The 16,414-nt window shown below is 36.8% G+C and overlaps 1 long non-coding RNA gene and 1 pseudogene across 1 annotated transcript; both read left to right on the plus strand.

The window, feature by feature from the left end:
• Nucleotides 1-2,440: 2,440 nt before the first annotated feature.
• On the plus strand, nucleotides 2,441-15,651 carry LOC114759864 (ribonuclease 3-like; annotated as a pseudogene).
• On the plus strand, nucleotides 8,547-9,569 carry LOC114759865 (uncharacterized). Its single transcript, XR_003741976.1, has 3 exons — nucleotides 8,547-8,598; nucleotides 9,288-9,397; nucleotides 9,488-9,569. It is a non-coding gene; the product is annotated as an uncharacterized LOC114759865 (long non-coding RNA).
• Nucleotides 15,652-16,414: the final 763 nt, after the last annotated feature.

A 16,414-nucleotide genomic window follows, 5' to 3' on the forward strand; every position in this document is an offset into this window, starting at 1 on the left:
GTGAGATTCGGGGGAATCTCAGTAGCAAACATACCACATACATTTACAAGATGGATACTAGTGTATGGTAATGTAGTTTTTTATAAACTTAAGTTAACTAGTGACATGCCATCATGCTTTATGCTTGGTATAAAAATGCATGGCCATGGGAACATATAAAAACAGCATTCCAGCAACAATCATCATGTCACAAACATTATTCAAACAACAAATACAAACAACACATGAGCATACCATGTCAAGCACATAAAGGGTAAGTTCACTACCTTGCACCTCAAGCCTTTTCCTCTTACTTTTCCTTTGACTCCCTTGACTTTCCAACCATGTGGGCATTCGGTTAACATCACCCAATATCCCTCTTAGATGTTCCAAAGGTCCTAAACATAACCATAATGATCACACAATCTATTAGGACCATTAGATTACATAAAGTTCAAGACTAGCTTTCTTGAACCTCAACTCTTTCTGTTAGTCTTAGGTTTTCTCTCTAACTTTTCTAATATAAATATTATCATTTTCCCATCCTTAAGATCTTTCTTGTCAATTAGGACCATTTTAGATGGCCTTAGATTCAAGAACACCAAATCTGGAAATTTTGGTTCGCGGGTACTGTTCACGTAGAAACTCCAGAATTTTTTACTCAACTTTGAAAATTCATAATTAAATCTAGAAAAATCCAATTAAGTGCTTCCAAGTCTCACTGAAAGCTCCTTAAGTTAACTTTAAAGGAAAAATAGTTTTAGGAACCAATTCTATGCTGAATAGTACCGGAATTGTACAGAACTCGACACTCTCCCAAAAGTTCAACACTGTTTCCAGATTTCAAATCCTAACTTTGAAAAATCACCATAAATCGTACACATATCCAAATGAAGTGATCTACCCATGGATTTAAAGCTCACAGATGTACTTTAAGCATGCCAAATTTTAAAACCAGATATGAACAGTAACTAATTCGAAATAGGCATCAAATCAGCACGTAATTCTTCCAATTTTCACATAGATCCACTTAGATCTACCATACTTTGAGGTGTTCTAGTAAGATCTAACAACCAAACTCCCTTCCCCACTCATCAACCATTTTGACCAGCCATCAAAAGGGAGAGAAAATAGATTTTTCAACCTTAAAAGAAAGGAAAACAAGACAAGAACGCATCTAGAACTAAGATCTCACCTTGAATCCTTGATTGATAACCAAAGTTGATAGCTTTCCTTGGTTCTCCTTCCAAAACCCTCTCTTTTCCTCTCCTCTTTGCCTTGGACGAAATTCCCATCTGATTTAGGGGAGAGATGAGCCCCTTAGTGCTCTCAAAATATCTCATCTACCACATTTAATGAAAGTCCAAGCGTCAAATGCCTAAGCCTTCTTGAAACCTCTCTCTTAATTAACTTAATTCATAATATAATTACATTCTAAAGTCAAGATCCTCTCCATTGGTAGCTTGACACTTAAATTTAATTACCATCCATTAAATGCTTGACAAGTGGCGACTTGTGGGCCAAGTAAAGTGCAAGACTCTGATTAACACTTTATCGGTGTACTTTTACTCCGGGTTTAATTCTTTTCTATAATTACAGTGTTCTGGCCTCTGTAATTATTTTCTGTTAGATCCATAAATTCCCTTTAATTCTAGAGAGTATCTATAATTTTCTCAAGCCATAACACTTCCTCTAAGCCTTGTATAAAAATCATTTACTAAAATACCCTTTTATCGTATAATCTGCTCTTTAATTTATTAAAGTCATTCCACTGGCCTTTTGGTTGCGGGACTAATTTTATAAATTAGTATAACCTTTCAGCCAATTAATCCTCATTTTTACGTACATTTTTGAGGTCTTTTGCTATTTTAAATAATTACCTCAAACAGTGTACTTTTTACTGGCCATAACCTCATAAATTCCATTTAAGCTATCTCAGGGGTATTTTCGTCTTTTCTCTTTATAGAAGAGTCTTAGAATATTATTTCCCATTTTCTGGGATTTTCTTGGAATTTTCTGTATACTCTTCCATTTTCGCCCTTGTTGGTCATAACTTTTTGAATTTACAGTTTAGTCCCTGCTTGGACTTAACTTCATATAATCCTCTATTTGAGACTTCTAACTTAATCTTTGGTCTATATCTAGTCTCTTTTCTCTCTCTAGGCCTTTGAGACTTTACTGGAGTCTCTGACCTTGATTATACTGAAGCCCCTGAAAAACTTTTACTTTGCAGTTTAGTCCTTAAAACTGCTTTGACTTCCTTTCTCATCTTTCGGACTTATGCTCAAAAAGGGTCTAGTAGCCTATCCAATTCAGGCTACTTTTGATACTTCTAGGCCCAAAAGTCTGGATGTTACATTATGCATCTTTATGATCCAGAGAATAAGATAACGAGTGTATTAGAGTGTAAGTATGAGTAATATATATATATAGAGAGAGAAAATCGATATCAAAGATGACGATGAAGCCAAGGGTTTCCATACAGTTGAAGCTTTTGATAGTGCAATACCTATCAGTTCTGTCTGTTTCACAGGATTTCGATTTCTTCTACGTGGTTCAGCAGGTAAATGTGTGTGCATGTGTGCGTAATGAAGGGATATGGTAACTTTGGAAAGATTAAGAAAATGGATTTGATAATTAAGGTTTATGTGGAAAATGTTGATGATGCAGTGGCCAGGAGCATACTGTGACACAAAGTGTAGTTGCTGCTACCCAAAGAGCAAAAAACCAGAAGCAGATTTTTCTATTCATAGCTTGTGGCTTAACTATAATGATGGCTCTTGGCCTTCAAACTGGGATCTTGACAGCATCTTTGATAAATCTCAGGTAACATAACATATACCACTATACAATACGATAATTAATTAGCCAGTAACATGACAAGAAAACAATATGATGCTTTCGTCACGGAGGAATTATTCTCAGGCATAAAAAGTAGAAAGATTTCTCTTAGATTTTCAGATTTTCTTTGGCAATAGTTTTCTCATGAAAACTTTTCACAGAAAAAAGCAACAGAGAAACCTTCAAGCTATAACAATCAGACGTGTATTTTTTCTGTTTAATTAACTTATTAGAAGTTTTGTATGTCGTATGATATAATGATCATTATTGTGTACCTATGTAATGCTGATTATTCTACCACATGTCAATTATGTATTATACCGGGCCACCTTACGAGTCATGTTTTTTTTAATACTGGGAAAGTTGGCATTTTTGCCACTACCATCCATCCATGTGCATGTCCTGAGCAATGGCTTTATTAAATATCCACAACAATGAGAACTAACAATCATAATCTTCTGCAATAGTAAGGCATCATATATTTAGAAGAGAAACTAATAACGTATAAATTGTTTGTGTGAATCTTTCTATTCTATTTCAACTCCTCCAATCCTAAATATAAGACCCTTATACTAGTGTGTATAAGGACCTTTATATTGTGTGTATAAGGGTTTTATATTTAGGACTGGAGGAGTATATTCTCTGTGTGTGTTTGTGTGTATAAGGGTAGCTCAAGACACAAAACTCCCACTTGGGGAGCTCTTGAGAGGAATAGAGATGTACGTAGTCTTACCCTGAAAGGTTGAGGCTACTTCCAAGATTTGAACGCTGACCGCCATATTGCATGGTGGCAATCTTTCCGTTTCCCTTAGTCTCACTTTATATATATATATATATATGTATATGTATATATATTATATGTTAGTCTCACTTTATATATATATATGTATATATATTATATGTTGTGTCTTATAACCAATTCATAACCAATTCAGTACTGAAGATTTTGAAATACGATTATTATTCACACATACACCCAGAAACTTGGTGCTCTGCTTTGTGTTTTTTAATTTAATCTTCAGGAATACATTGTTGATGTTCCCCACATCGATAGAACACAATAAAAGTACTGATATCCTGTATAAGAAAATTAATTAGAGATGTCCCAAAATATTTATATGTACAAATCAATCTTGTATATTCACAGGTCATATTTAACAGTACATGCTTAATGCAAACCAAATTTTTATATTTACAAGTCGAGTTCCGTTATTTCTAAGCTTGTAAAATTCTTAAAAAATTGAATCAAATGGAGACTCTTTGTATGAATGTTTTATGTGGGGCCTATAGATAATTTTCATGTATAAATTTAAATGAAAAAGGAGAGAAAATAACCTCTGGTCCTTTTATCAAGTGGAAGTTTTATGATTTAATAACAGTATAGGTGGACATATTCAAGATAAGTGATTGATGGTGATGATGATTACGGTATATGAATTGCCTTCATTTTGAATAAAGAGTACAAGTTTGTATATGTTAGTTAGCTATCATATTATTTCATGTGATATAATCAAATACAAGAATTTGAATGTTACACATAGATATCAGATTTGATAAGCAGCATGGAGAAGCACTGGGCATCATTAAGTTGCCCAAGTAGCAATGGGATGAGGTTCTGGTCACATGAGTGGGAAAAACATGGCACCTGCTCTGAATCAGAACTTGATATTCGTGACTACTTCGAGAAAGCCCTTGAACTCAAGCAGAAAGTCAACCTCCTCAAGATCCTCAAAGATGCTGGTACTTATATTCTCACTTAATTATATATATAAAGTTTTTAATTTTTAGGGAAAATGACATTGAGGTCCCATGGAGAACAAAATACATCAAATAGGTCTCCTGAAATCTGATAATTTTTTTGAAGTCCCAAAGGGACTCAGATGCAATTTTCAGAATCTTCAAATGACTTATTTGTCCTTACCATGATTTCCCATTCGAAATTCCTGAGACTGAAAATTTGAAACCCTGTTTGTTGTTCGACCGAAGAAACCGTCTGGCGCCTTCGTCCTGTTCGAAATCGTTCGTGCTGAGAATTCAGCCACAACCCACCGTGTTGCTTCAAATCTACTCACAACCCACTGAAAATCGTGACCGAAGTCCTTGAAAGCCTGTCGCGGTGGCTCTGTTTTGGTGGAGCAAAGTGAAGTAAAGCGGAGCGAAGTCCTGGTGTTGGAAGCGAAGCGGAGCAAAGCGGTGGCATCTCCGTTCATCGGTGTTTGAAGCAAAGTGGAGCTCGTCCTGGTGGCTCTGTTGATTGGCGTTTGAAGCAAAGTGGAGGTCGTCGTTGTGGCTCTGTTCATCTGCATTTGAAGCGAAGTCGAGCTCGTCGTGGTGGCTCCGTTGATCGGCATCAGAAGCGAAGAGAAGGTCGTCGTTGTGGTTGCGGTCATTTGCGTTTCAAGCGAAGAGGAGTCGTCCTGGTGGGTCCGTTGATCGGCGTCTGAAGCAGAGCTCCTATTCTCACAATTTGTTTTCGCAGACAGAGGCATTGTCGACACTGAAGAAGGTAAAAGCGTATGAATCAGAAAAGCATGTCTTGGTAGTTTGTTGTTGCGTTTGATCATTGCTGAATATTTGCATCAAATACGGCGGGATGCTTTTGATTATGCTTGGCCAATGTTTTTTTTCCCCTTGACCATAAGATGGTATGCGTATTGGAGTATGTTTAAAACAATGATACATAATGAGGCACTAGCCTTCTAAAAGCACTTCCAAGAAGGCTTGTAAGAAGAATGATACATGATGAGATGAGCTATGAAATGCGTAAATGGTAAATAACTAGAATATGATAATATGGAAGAATCAGATTTGAGGCTGAATAATTGATGTGCCTTGTTTGGAGTTCAAAGTATTTGTCAAGATTGTTTGGTTTGTAATTGTTACTACTTTCCTTTTTGGGATTTCTATTATCATATTGATGATTGCGTCTGAATTATGCATGATGCAACCTTTCATTTATTGGTGAAAAATTGAATCTTTTTATCACTAATTAAGCCTTTCATTTGTTGACATACTGAGAAACCTGGAAAAACCCCTCTTTTGGTATATCTGTCTGGAACTAGTTTGAGAAGTTTGCTGTGGTCTGAAAGAGTTGGGGTTTAGGATTTGAGCAGAATTGCCAGAAAGTCTGTATATTGATCATAAATGTCATAGTAAATGAATGCTGTGTCTGAATGGATTAGTTTGTATATTTATTGTACTGCTTTTGAATCAATTTTCTTTTTTATATCTATGAAGCTCCGCATCTCTGCAAAAGTTTACTAGGAATTTAAGAAGAATTGAAGTTCAATGCACTAGTCTTGTTTTGCAGGATAAGAAGATGGGGAAGGATGCACAAAGAAGCAGTAATTTCTCCGGTTATGCCTTGTTTACGGAGGAATTCTACAAGAAAAGCTCAAAGAAGTACAAATCACTTGAAGCAGGGAATGCACAAGTGAGAAAGGCATGGGATAAATTATCAGAACAACAAAGAGAGGAATATTGTGAAAGGGCTAAGGCACAAAGACCTCCCACCAAGTCCAAGAAGTATATTGTTCCTTTCTATACAAGATGTGCACCAAAACAATTCATGCAAGTTTGCAAGCACATCAAAGAAAGGAAGGAACTGATGAATAGGTTGAAAAAAATAGGGTTTGACAAGTTGGTTGAAGTTTGTTGCCACACAATTCAAAGAGAATTGTGTGGAGAGTTTATGTCTGCATTTGATGTTGCATCAAAAAACATTTCCATAAGAGGGAAGAGAAGGAAAATGAGGGCAAAAGATGTGCATGAATTTCTGGGGCTACCATTTGACGGAGAAGAGATTAAAGTAGTTGTGAATAATGAAGATGAAGTGTTCAAGCAGTGGAGGATTGTGTATGGCAATATTCCATACAAGAAGATAGCATCATTGTTGACTGAGGAGAACCAAGATGAAAATTTTGAGGTGCTGTTTGTCATGTATGCATTGGGAACATTGTTATGTCCTAATGCAAGTATTTGTGTCGGTGATTATTTGTTGAAGGTAATACTATCAACAAAGGATAGATTGGATAAGTTTGATTGGTCCTCTTATGTGTTGCATGAACTATATAAGGGGATTGGAGTGTACAAGAAACAATTGGAAAAAGGCAAGTTGACTGAGAAGAAGAAGAATGTGCCAGGTTGTCTATACTTCCTAATGGTAAGTGCTATAATAATTTGTATATTTCTGTTGTCATTTGATGGTCTGAATGTTGTCAATGCCTGCTGTTAACTTATCATTCATGTCACATGCAGTTATATTGTCTACAAAATTTTCCACTGGGAGAAACAAAAGCTGCACATGTAAAGCATGCTGTTGCATATTGGGATGAAAAGAAAGTGCAGCAAAGAGTTAAGGAGGAGAAGGAAAGCAATCGAGGACTCTTGCATCCGGCAAAGCAATCCACCAAATTTGATCCTGAAAATTTAACTCACCCGGTATGTGGACTTGTAGGCTTAATGATTAATTTTTTTTTTTGTTTTTTTACTGTTGCTTACTGTTCTGAATTTTATTTGTATAGGAGATCAAAAAGACATATACTCGATTAGTGTCTATGCTGGGGGAGGAAATGATGGCCCTTCAGTCAAGACTAATGGAGGGTAGTGGCAATGTAAGTGAAGAGGACAAAGATGAGGAAGAAGAATCTGAAGCAGAAGAGGAAAAAGTTGAGAAAGGAAGTGATTCAGAGGATGAGGAAGAAGATGACAGAAATGAAGAAGAAGAATCTGAATCACAAGATGATAGAAATGAAGAAGAAGAGCAAGAAGCTCAATCAGAAAAGGAGATGGGTGGACAAGAATCACATGACAAGGAAAAAGAAGAGGATGAAGAGGAAAAAGAGAAGGGAAATGAGGACAAAGAAGATGAAGAAGAAAATAAAAGAGAAGAAGAAGATGAAGAGGACAAAGAAGTGGATGAGGCCACCCAAGGGGAAGGGAGCGAACATGTGAGGAAATCTACAAGGGTGATAAGTAAGGGGAAAGCTCTTAGGTCTCCATTTCTGGAATTTAAAAGCAAGGCTGGGAAAAAGAGAACAATTGATGACAGGCAAGCTTTATTTGACATGTGTACAGCAAGGTGTAACCAAGAGGAGCAAGAGCAGTAAGTATTATGTTTTGGTGACCAATTTTGTATTATGTTACAGAATTTACTGAATTTACTAACTTCATAATTGTTTCATTTGTGTTAGATACTTTGTATCGATGTATGGATACTTCCTAACCCGTGGTGAGTTGCAATGTCTCCAACGTAGAAGATGGATAAACGACAGGGTGAGTCACACGTACATAGTTAATATCAGAATGAGTTATTGCATGCTAAGGAGTTGTAATTTGTTTGTATTTGCAATTTCAGTTTATGACTATGGTGGCGAAGACATTCGTTGGAGATCAAAAGGAAAAAGATGGGCGAGTCAACCGCCATATATTTTCTGCAGATTTCATGCAGAAAATGGTGGCGAATCCTTTAAGGTGGAAATGGGAGGACCATGAAAGAGAAATATTACCTGAATATATTGGATACAATATCGGGGATTGCGATTTCATTTTTGGTCCTACTCTATTTGAAGATCATTGGTTTTGTTATGTTTTTGAGACAAAGACCATGACCTTCCACGCCCTTGACTCGTTGGTTGATAGCATCACATTCATGAGATTACAAGCCGAGGAAGAAGAAGCAAAGAAGAAGGGGGTGAGCAACAACATGACGCAAAGAAGAAGAAAAAGAGGACAAATAAAAGGCAGTTCGACCCCAAACAGTTCATGGCAACACAAACTGTGAGTAGTTATTTACAGCTTTTATACTTGTCAATGACTATTATAATTGTTAGTAGCAGTCTGCATAGTTGTCATTACATGCTCTGGTAGTTGTCACTGGATGCTGTACTAGTTGTCACCGGATGATCTGTTACTTGTCACTGGATGCCATGCTAGTTGTCACTGTATGCTCTGTCCCTTGTCACTACATGCTGTCGTAGTTGTCACTGGATGCTGTGCTAGTTGTCATTGCATGCTCTGGTAGTTGTCACTGGATGTTGTGCGGTGTCACTGGATGATTTGTTACTTGTCACTGGATGATATATTAGTTGTTAGTTGTCACTGAATGATCTGTTACTTGTCACTGGATGATATATTAGTTGCCACTGGATGCCCTGTTAGTTGTCACCAGATGCTCTGTTAGTTGTCACTGGATGCTATGCTTGTTGTCACTGGATGCTCTGTCCCTTGTCACTACATGCTGTGGTAGTTGTCATTGGATGCTGTGCTAGTTGTCACGGGATGCTCTGTTAGTTGTCACTAGATGCTGTGGTAGTTGTCATTGCATGCTCTGGTAGTTGTCACTGGATGCTTTGTTAGTTGTCACTGGATGCTCTGTCCCTTGTCACTACATGCTCTGTTAGTTGTCACTGGATGTTCTGTCCCTTGTCACTGGATGTTCATTATGTGCGTGTGTGTTTTTTTTCCAGATGAACTGTTTCCATTCGATGCTACGTGCTGTTAAGCCAGAATTGTTTGTCAATGAGGACAAAATTGACAACGAAGTGAAATGGGCTAAAGTCTATGTGCAGAATGATACGTAAGTGTAGATGTTCTGTTCGATTGTGTTATGTTGTTTTTGTTCACAATAACAATTGCAAGGTGCTAACATATTCAATTTGCTTGGTAGTGATTCATGTGGAGTTCATGTTATCTCTTGGCTACAAGAGTGGGATGGCACCGTTCGGGATGATGCAGGATATACAATGCCACGATACTCTAATGATGAGCTACAAGAGTTGAAGGTTGGCTGTTTGTGGTGGTTGGTAACCCATCCAAGTAATGAACATGGGAGTGAAGTGATGTCGATGCTATCGGACTACAACAAGACCAAGAAGAGGAGATAGAGTAGTCTATGAATTTTTTGTTCTCTTAGCCCATGATATGTGTTGTTAAGATGATTAGCAAATAGGTCATTTTATAACAAACTGATCAGGTTATGTTTATAATATTATTACCTTTGTCATCACATTGTAATACTAATTTGTTAGGGTTTTATTACATTTTTAATTATATTTCTATTTTATATGTGCAGAGATATTATGGTTGGTTATTAAATTAACAACGTCAGTTATCCAAAATAACAACTAATATAACAGGAGTTAATAACAAGTGATATGAGAATTTCATAATAAGTCACAGTACTCCATTGACAAGTCACAGTGCCCCATTGACAAGTCACAGTGCCCCATTGACAAGTCATAGTGCAACCATTGACAAGTCACTGTACTTCATTGACAAGTCACAATGCTCTCTTGACAGCGACCATTGACAAGGGACAGTGTTCTCACAAACAAGTCACAGTGCTCCATTGACAAGTCACAGTGCCCCATTGACAAGTCATAGTGCAACCATTGACAAGTCACAATGCTCTCTTGACAGCGACCATTGACAAGGGACAGTGTTCTCACAAACAAGTCACAGTGCCCTATTGACAAGTCATGGTGCCCTATTGACAAGTCATAGTGCAACCATTGACAAGTCACGGTACTCCATTGACAAGTCACAATGCTCTCTTGACAGCGACCATTGACAAGGGACAATGTTCTCACAAACAAGTCACAGTGCTCCATTGACAAGTCATGGTGCCCTATTGACAAGTTATAGTGCAACCATTGACAAGTCACGGTACTCTCTTGACAGCGACCATTGACAAGGGACAGTGTTCACACAAACAAGTCACAGTGTTCCATTGACAAGTCACAGTGCCCCATTGACAAGTCATAGTGCAACCATTGACAAGGGACAGTGAAGCCATTAACAAGTCACAGTGCTGTATTGACAAGTCACAAAGCTCCATTGACAAGTCATAGTGCCCCATTGACAAGGGACAGTGTTGTCATTGACAAGCAACAGTGCTCCATTGACATGTCACAGTGTTGTCACAGAGCCACCACTGACAGGGGACAAGGGAGAGGTAAGTTTTTGACACTTCATTAATAATGATTATATATGACCATACAACCAAAATATAATATGACAAAGTGATTGTAAATATCATTTCATGGTAAAAAAGGTTATGTTACTTGAATTCATGTTGTTGACAACTTACATCAGCAAATTCATTGACAAGTCGTAGTGCAATGATTGACAAGTCATTACAGGTCTAGTGACAACTCAGGATGCAGGTTATGACAACTAAAATGACAGTACAATGTAATATGTCAATTCATAGCCAACTTTCATTTACACCTTCATATACATGAAACTACACCTATTTCACAACCCATCCCAAAAAAAACATAGGGGTTGCATGTAATAATGAAACTAACCAGTGGTGTGTATCCATTTACAAAAAATTTCCTTCACACCCATTTACAAAATATTCCCTTCACATCCATATACAAAAATAGTTGACTTCAATATGTTCTCAGCTGGGATTTGGGTTCTTGCATGTCTTGGCAGTGTGTCCAAGCTCTTTACATTGATAAACCTTCTTATTTTGGAACTGAGATTCTATCCTATTAATCCTTGGCCTTCCTGGAGGCCTTTTGGTTATCGGTGGATGCAAGAATGTTTAGGTCAGCATATGACTCACAGTAGGTGTATCAGGCTGTGGGCAATCATGTGTTGCAATTGGCCTCATGCTATTTGCATATATTTTCTCCTGTGTGGACAATTTGTAACAATCATCTACATAATCATACACACTACGGTGAACTAGTTTGATTGCTGCACAAGCATATGGACAAGGTATTCCACTCATTTGCCATGCCAAACATGTGCATCTGTGAGAAATCAGATCAACAGCAACATAGATGATGCGTCCCTCACGTATTGTCTGCACCGAAATATGGTCATCACCATAATATGTTGCCTCCATATACGCACCTCTTGCTATTTGTTCCGACAACTTTGATTCAATATTAGGTCCTACACCATTTTTCCAGCTTTTCATCCCCATTTTGCTAGCAACCATCTTCTTGGCCAACTTCTCTTGATGCTCTTGTATCAAAACCGGCAAGGCGTGCTTCCTTTCTTTCAACATCCATGCATTAAAAGACTCAGCAAGATTATTGGTGATGTTATCCCATCTCTTAAAAGGAAATTTACTTTGCGCCCATCTATCCACATCCCCATGAGATTCAACCCATTGTGCCAATTGAGGACAAAACAATCTTAAATTTCCCATTGCAACATTAAACTCATTATCATGCCTTGCATATGCAATTCCATCAAGTAAATTAAGTGCATTCTCCTTGTTATTTTCTGAGGTCCGTCTCACACCTCTATTGATTTTCACATACTGCGCACTATAATTTTCTTTCACATGTCGATAGCAAAAAGCATGTCTATCACCATCAAATACTGTCTTGACAGCACCGATAATAGCATTACTCCGATCTGAGACAATTGTCACTTGTGCTGATCTGGTTATCTCTTTCAGATTCTGTAGATACCAAGTCCATTCATCATTTGTTTCCCCGCTAACAATACCATATGCTAAAGGAAACAACTCATTGTCTGCATCAAATGCACAAGCTGATAATAAAGTTCCTTTGTAAGGACCACTCAAATGACATCCATCTATATAAATAATTGGTCTGCAACCTTCCACAAAGCCTTTAATTGAGCATCCATATGCAATGAATAGCCTCTCAAATCCGTTGCTATCTGAGCCTTCCCATCTTGCAACTGTGTCAGGATCAATTTCCATGAGTCTCTCACACATCCAAGGGATTACCTTATAAGAATCTTCTACTCGACCATGTAATTCCATTAGTGCTCTCTTCCTAACCCTATATGCTTGAGTATAGTTCAATTGCACTCCATATTCTTTATACAAGTCCTTTCTGATTTCATTAGGACTCTTGTCAACATTGCACCTCAAGTCATCAATCACAATTGAAGCAGCTAAATTTGACCTTCCTGAGTGAGGTACAATTAAGTTGTCCTGTGCATGATGAATGTGTTCACTTTTGTACGTTTTGATAGTTAAAAACTCAGTATCTTGATGTGCCCCCATTGAATATGCACCCATATACCATGGACAACCATCAACCTTGCACTTTACAATGATCTTTTGCTGATTATTTTTAATGAAAAGGTATGAAAACTTTCGGCATAAGCTGTACTTGTATAATGTTTTTCGGAGAGTAGTGGCATTTGGAAATATTTGTCCTTCTCCAATAATCAAATCCTTCCATTTTGTAGAATTCATTTGTGGTGTAGGTGTTGGGATCATTTCAACAGCACAAGGAATTGATTGTGGCTCTCCAATCACATCAAAAAAGGTAGGTGGAGACATAGACAATTCATTGACACCTCCAAATGATTGAGCAATCCTGCAGAAAATGACAAGTCAGGGTGCATGCATTGACAAGTTGGTAGCAATACAGTAACAACTGACATACTAAGAAATCACAATAACAGTTTTGTTAAACTATACTTACACATCTTGCTCCTCCATTATATTATCCCTTGTTGCTTCTATGTGGTCCTCATTTTCATTTTCTTCGACATACACATGACCACTTTCTTCATTGAACTTTATCAAATGTTCTACCCCATCATCATCTACCAACTCCACAAAAGTTTTTTTATCAAACACAACTGAGAATTTCAGAAGAAATGAGTTGCTTTCTTTTCCAGCAATTGATGATATAATTTCCTTCAATTCTTCATAACTTGTGCCCTCCTTTACATTGGTTGTTCTTACACTACCTCCCACATATCTCATATTATCTTCTCCATCATTTATAAACTTTCCCCCTATGTAAACAAAGCAAAATAGATGTTTTCCAGACATACTCGCCATCAGTAACTTAAACCTGCATCAAGAAGCACGCAACTGTCATTGACAACTTAAGGAGCTACATTGACAAGTGTAGCAGCACACATTGACAACAATCGCGGCCTGATTGACAACACAATCCCATTTCGTGCTAAGGGTTTCTACCCTCACTAACCTTCATCTTTTTCTTCCTTGCCACTAAAGTAATGTCAGAACAGAGGAAAACCACCCAAAACAGAGCACCCATTATCATTCTACACACCCAACTTAAATCACAACACACACTAACAAAAAACACAGCTTTTCCATTCATTAACTTCTGAATCCTAAACCAAAAACAAAAGTTTTGAAATACCATCAGTAACTTAAACCTGCATCAACCAGCACGCAACTGTCATTGACAACTTAAGGAGCTACATTGACAAGTGTGGCGGCACACATTGACAACAATCGCGGCCTGATTGACAACACAATCCCATTTCGTGCTAAGGGTTTCTACCCTCACTAACCTTCATCTTTTTCTTCCTTTGCCACTAAAGTAACATCAGAACAGAGGAAAACCACCCAAAAACATAGCACCCATTATCATTCTACACACCCAACTTAAATCACAACACACACCAACCAAAAACACAGCTTTTCCATTCATTAACTTCTGAATCCTAAACCAAAAACAAAAGCTTTGAAATACCAAAGGCAAAAATGATTTTTTGATTTCTCATTCCCAAACAAATCCAGAATTTGTCAAGAAAGGTAGGAGAGGAGAGAAAAGAAAGTTTCACACCTCAAGATTTGTAAAGATTCACATGGAAGCACTTTGGAGTTCAATAATGGTAATGGAGAAGATTTTTCATCATCAATGGCTCCTTCTCTCTTTCCCAATGTCTTCTCCCTCAACCTTCTTGTGCGGGAAATCCTCAAAGTTCATTCTCCCGTCTTTTTTTTTCTGATGGCAGGGGCAGGGCAAAAAGGTAATTAGTGGATTCTGAAAATTGCATCTAAGTCCCTTTGGGACTTCAAAAAAATTATCAGATTTCAGGGGACCTATTTGATGTATTTTGTTCTCCATGGGACCTCAATGTCATTTTCCCTAATTTTTATTTGATCAACAAGATGAAATTAATGAAAGAGCTTATTACTAATTAATAAAGGTTGTGTTGAGTAGACTTATCACCCTTTAAATATATAAAGTCTTGAGTTTGATCCTTGTAGCAATAGGAAACCGTGTTGGGAGATCTTCTTCCGCTTAATTGGGTCAATTGTGGTTGTACTGGATCCTCAATTGTTGTGGATACTAAATTGTTTCAAAAGAAAAGAAAAGAAAGATGCTTTTGTTGAGAAATTAACAAATATGAATTAAAAAAAAACTTACACAATTAATTATTAACCCAGAGGAAAATTTTCTTTTTCAAAAGATGCATGCTTCTGAAAGATGCGAGCTAAACAGAATGAATATTAGCTCTAGTAGTAGGCGTGCAATAGGGCATAAGTAGTGATTATGATTAAAACCTTTGATGTAATAAAAAATAATATGCCACCAGCTTAGATTGGGGTGAATGGAAGGAGCTGTCGTGCTTTAGAGAAAACGATTGGAGTTTAATTCTTAACTCTTGTTTCTAGCAAAGGATGCTTCTAATAACAAAAAGTAATATGCCAAACTATTTTCTTGGTATGCTACTAAATTAGCTAATAAACCCCTCATTTTAAAAATGGGAAACGCTACATTATTATACTTTAGCAAAGCTTAAAACCAAATGAAGTTCATTGTTTTTACTTGATGGAAGATGTTTATTTTGAGAAGTAGTTAACAATTGAGCCCGGAATAAATCAATTGCAGGGATAGAACCAACGATGGATTCTACAGCATGGAGAGCATTCGAGGAGCCATAAAAGAAGCAATTGGATTTACACCAGGAATTGAATGCAATAAGGAATCAGCACATAACAGCCAACTCTATCAAGTGTAGTTGTGTGTTGATACTGCTGGTTCTGGCTTCATTGAGTGCCCTATTCTTCCTAGAAGCAGATGTGGCTCTGATATTCAGTTCCCCAAATTTTAACTTCATCATTACGTGATTCCGTGTTTTTATCTTTCCTTTCTTATTTTGTGTGGAACAAAGTAAGCCATTCCATCATTGTGACAAGACAATTACCCTCTTTAATTTAAGTAATGACATGCATATAATTGGCTTCTAAATTGCAAGTACTGAAATATGGAGAGTTAGACATGCTTGCAAACATAAAGAAGTATTTTTCATTTACTTTTGCTTAATGAGGTTTGTTAACAAGACCAACTTTATTTTAAAAAAAAAAAACACTTCTTTATCGAAGTAAAATTATTTTTCTGAAATTCATTTTCCACAATACAAGAACATGGACAAGAAATTTGAGTTTTAGAATAACTTAATTTCTTTTTCAATGATACATTTTTCTGTTTGAGTTAACATAATTGATCACTCTATGAGATCGTTTTGTATCAAAAATCTGAGAATATCCTAGATTATTTTAATAATAGTTTAAGAAAACAAGATAAAATAAATTATTTGAAGAGAATATATAAAACATTTTAAGAAAGAAAATTAATTATGGGAGAAACATAATCAGCTGGATCCTAAGGATTCAGGCTTTGTCATCCCTTACTCTAGGGTCACTTAATAGATCCAAAAGACCAACAATTAAAATTTTCTCTAAAAAAATTCGGATTATATTCTAAAACTTATTGTTGGAATGAAATTAACTAAATTTTTTTTTGTTGGAAAATTCATGACTATTTCAATACAGCTTCAAAAATGGTGATTCAAAGCTCTAAGTTTAGCTCTTGAA

Source organism: Neltuma alba, unplaced genomic scaffold, assembly GCF_004799145.2.
Source record: "Neltuma alba isolate B1F8T4 unplaced genomic scaffold, ASM479914v2 tig00010912_pilon, whole genome shotgun sequence".
NCBI lineage: Eukaryota > Viridiplantae > Streptophyta > Magnoliopsida > Fabales > Fabaceae > Neltuma > Neltuma alba.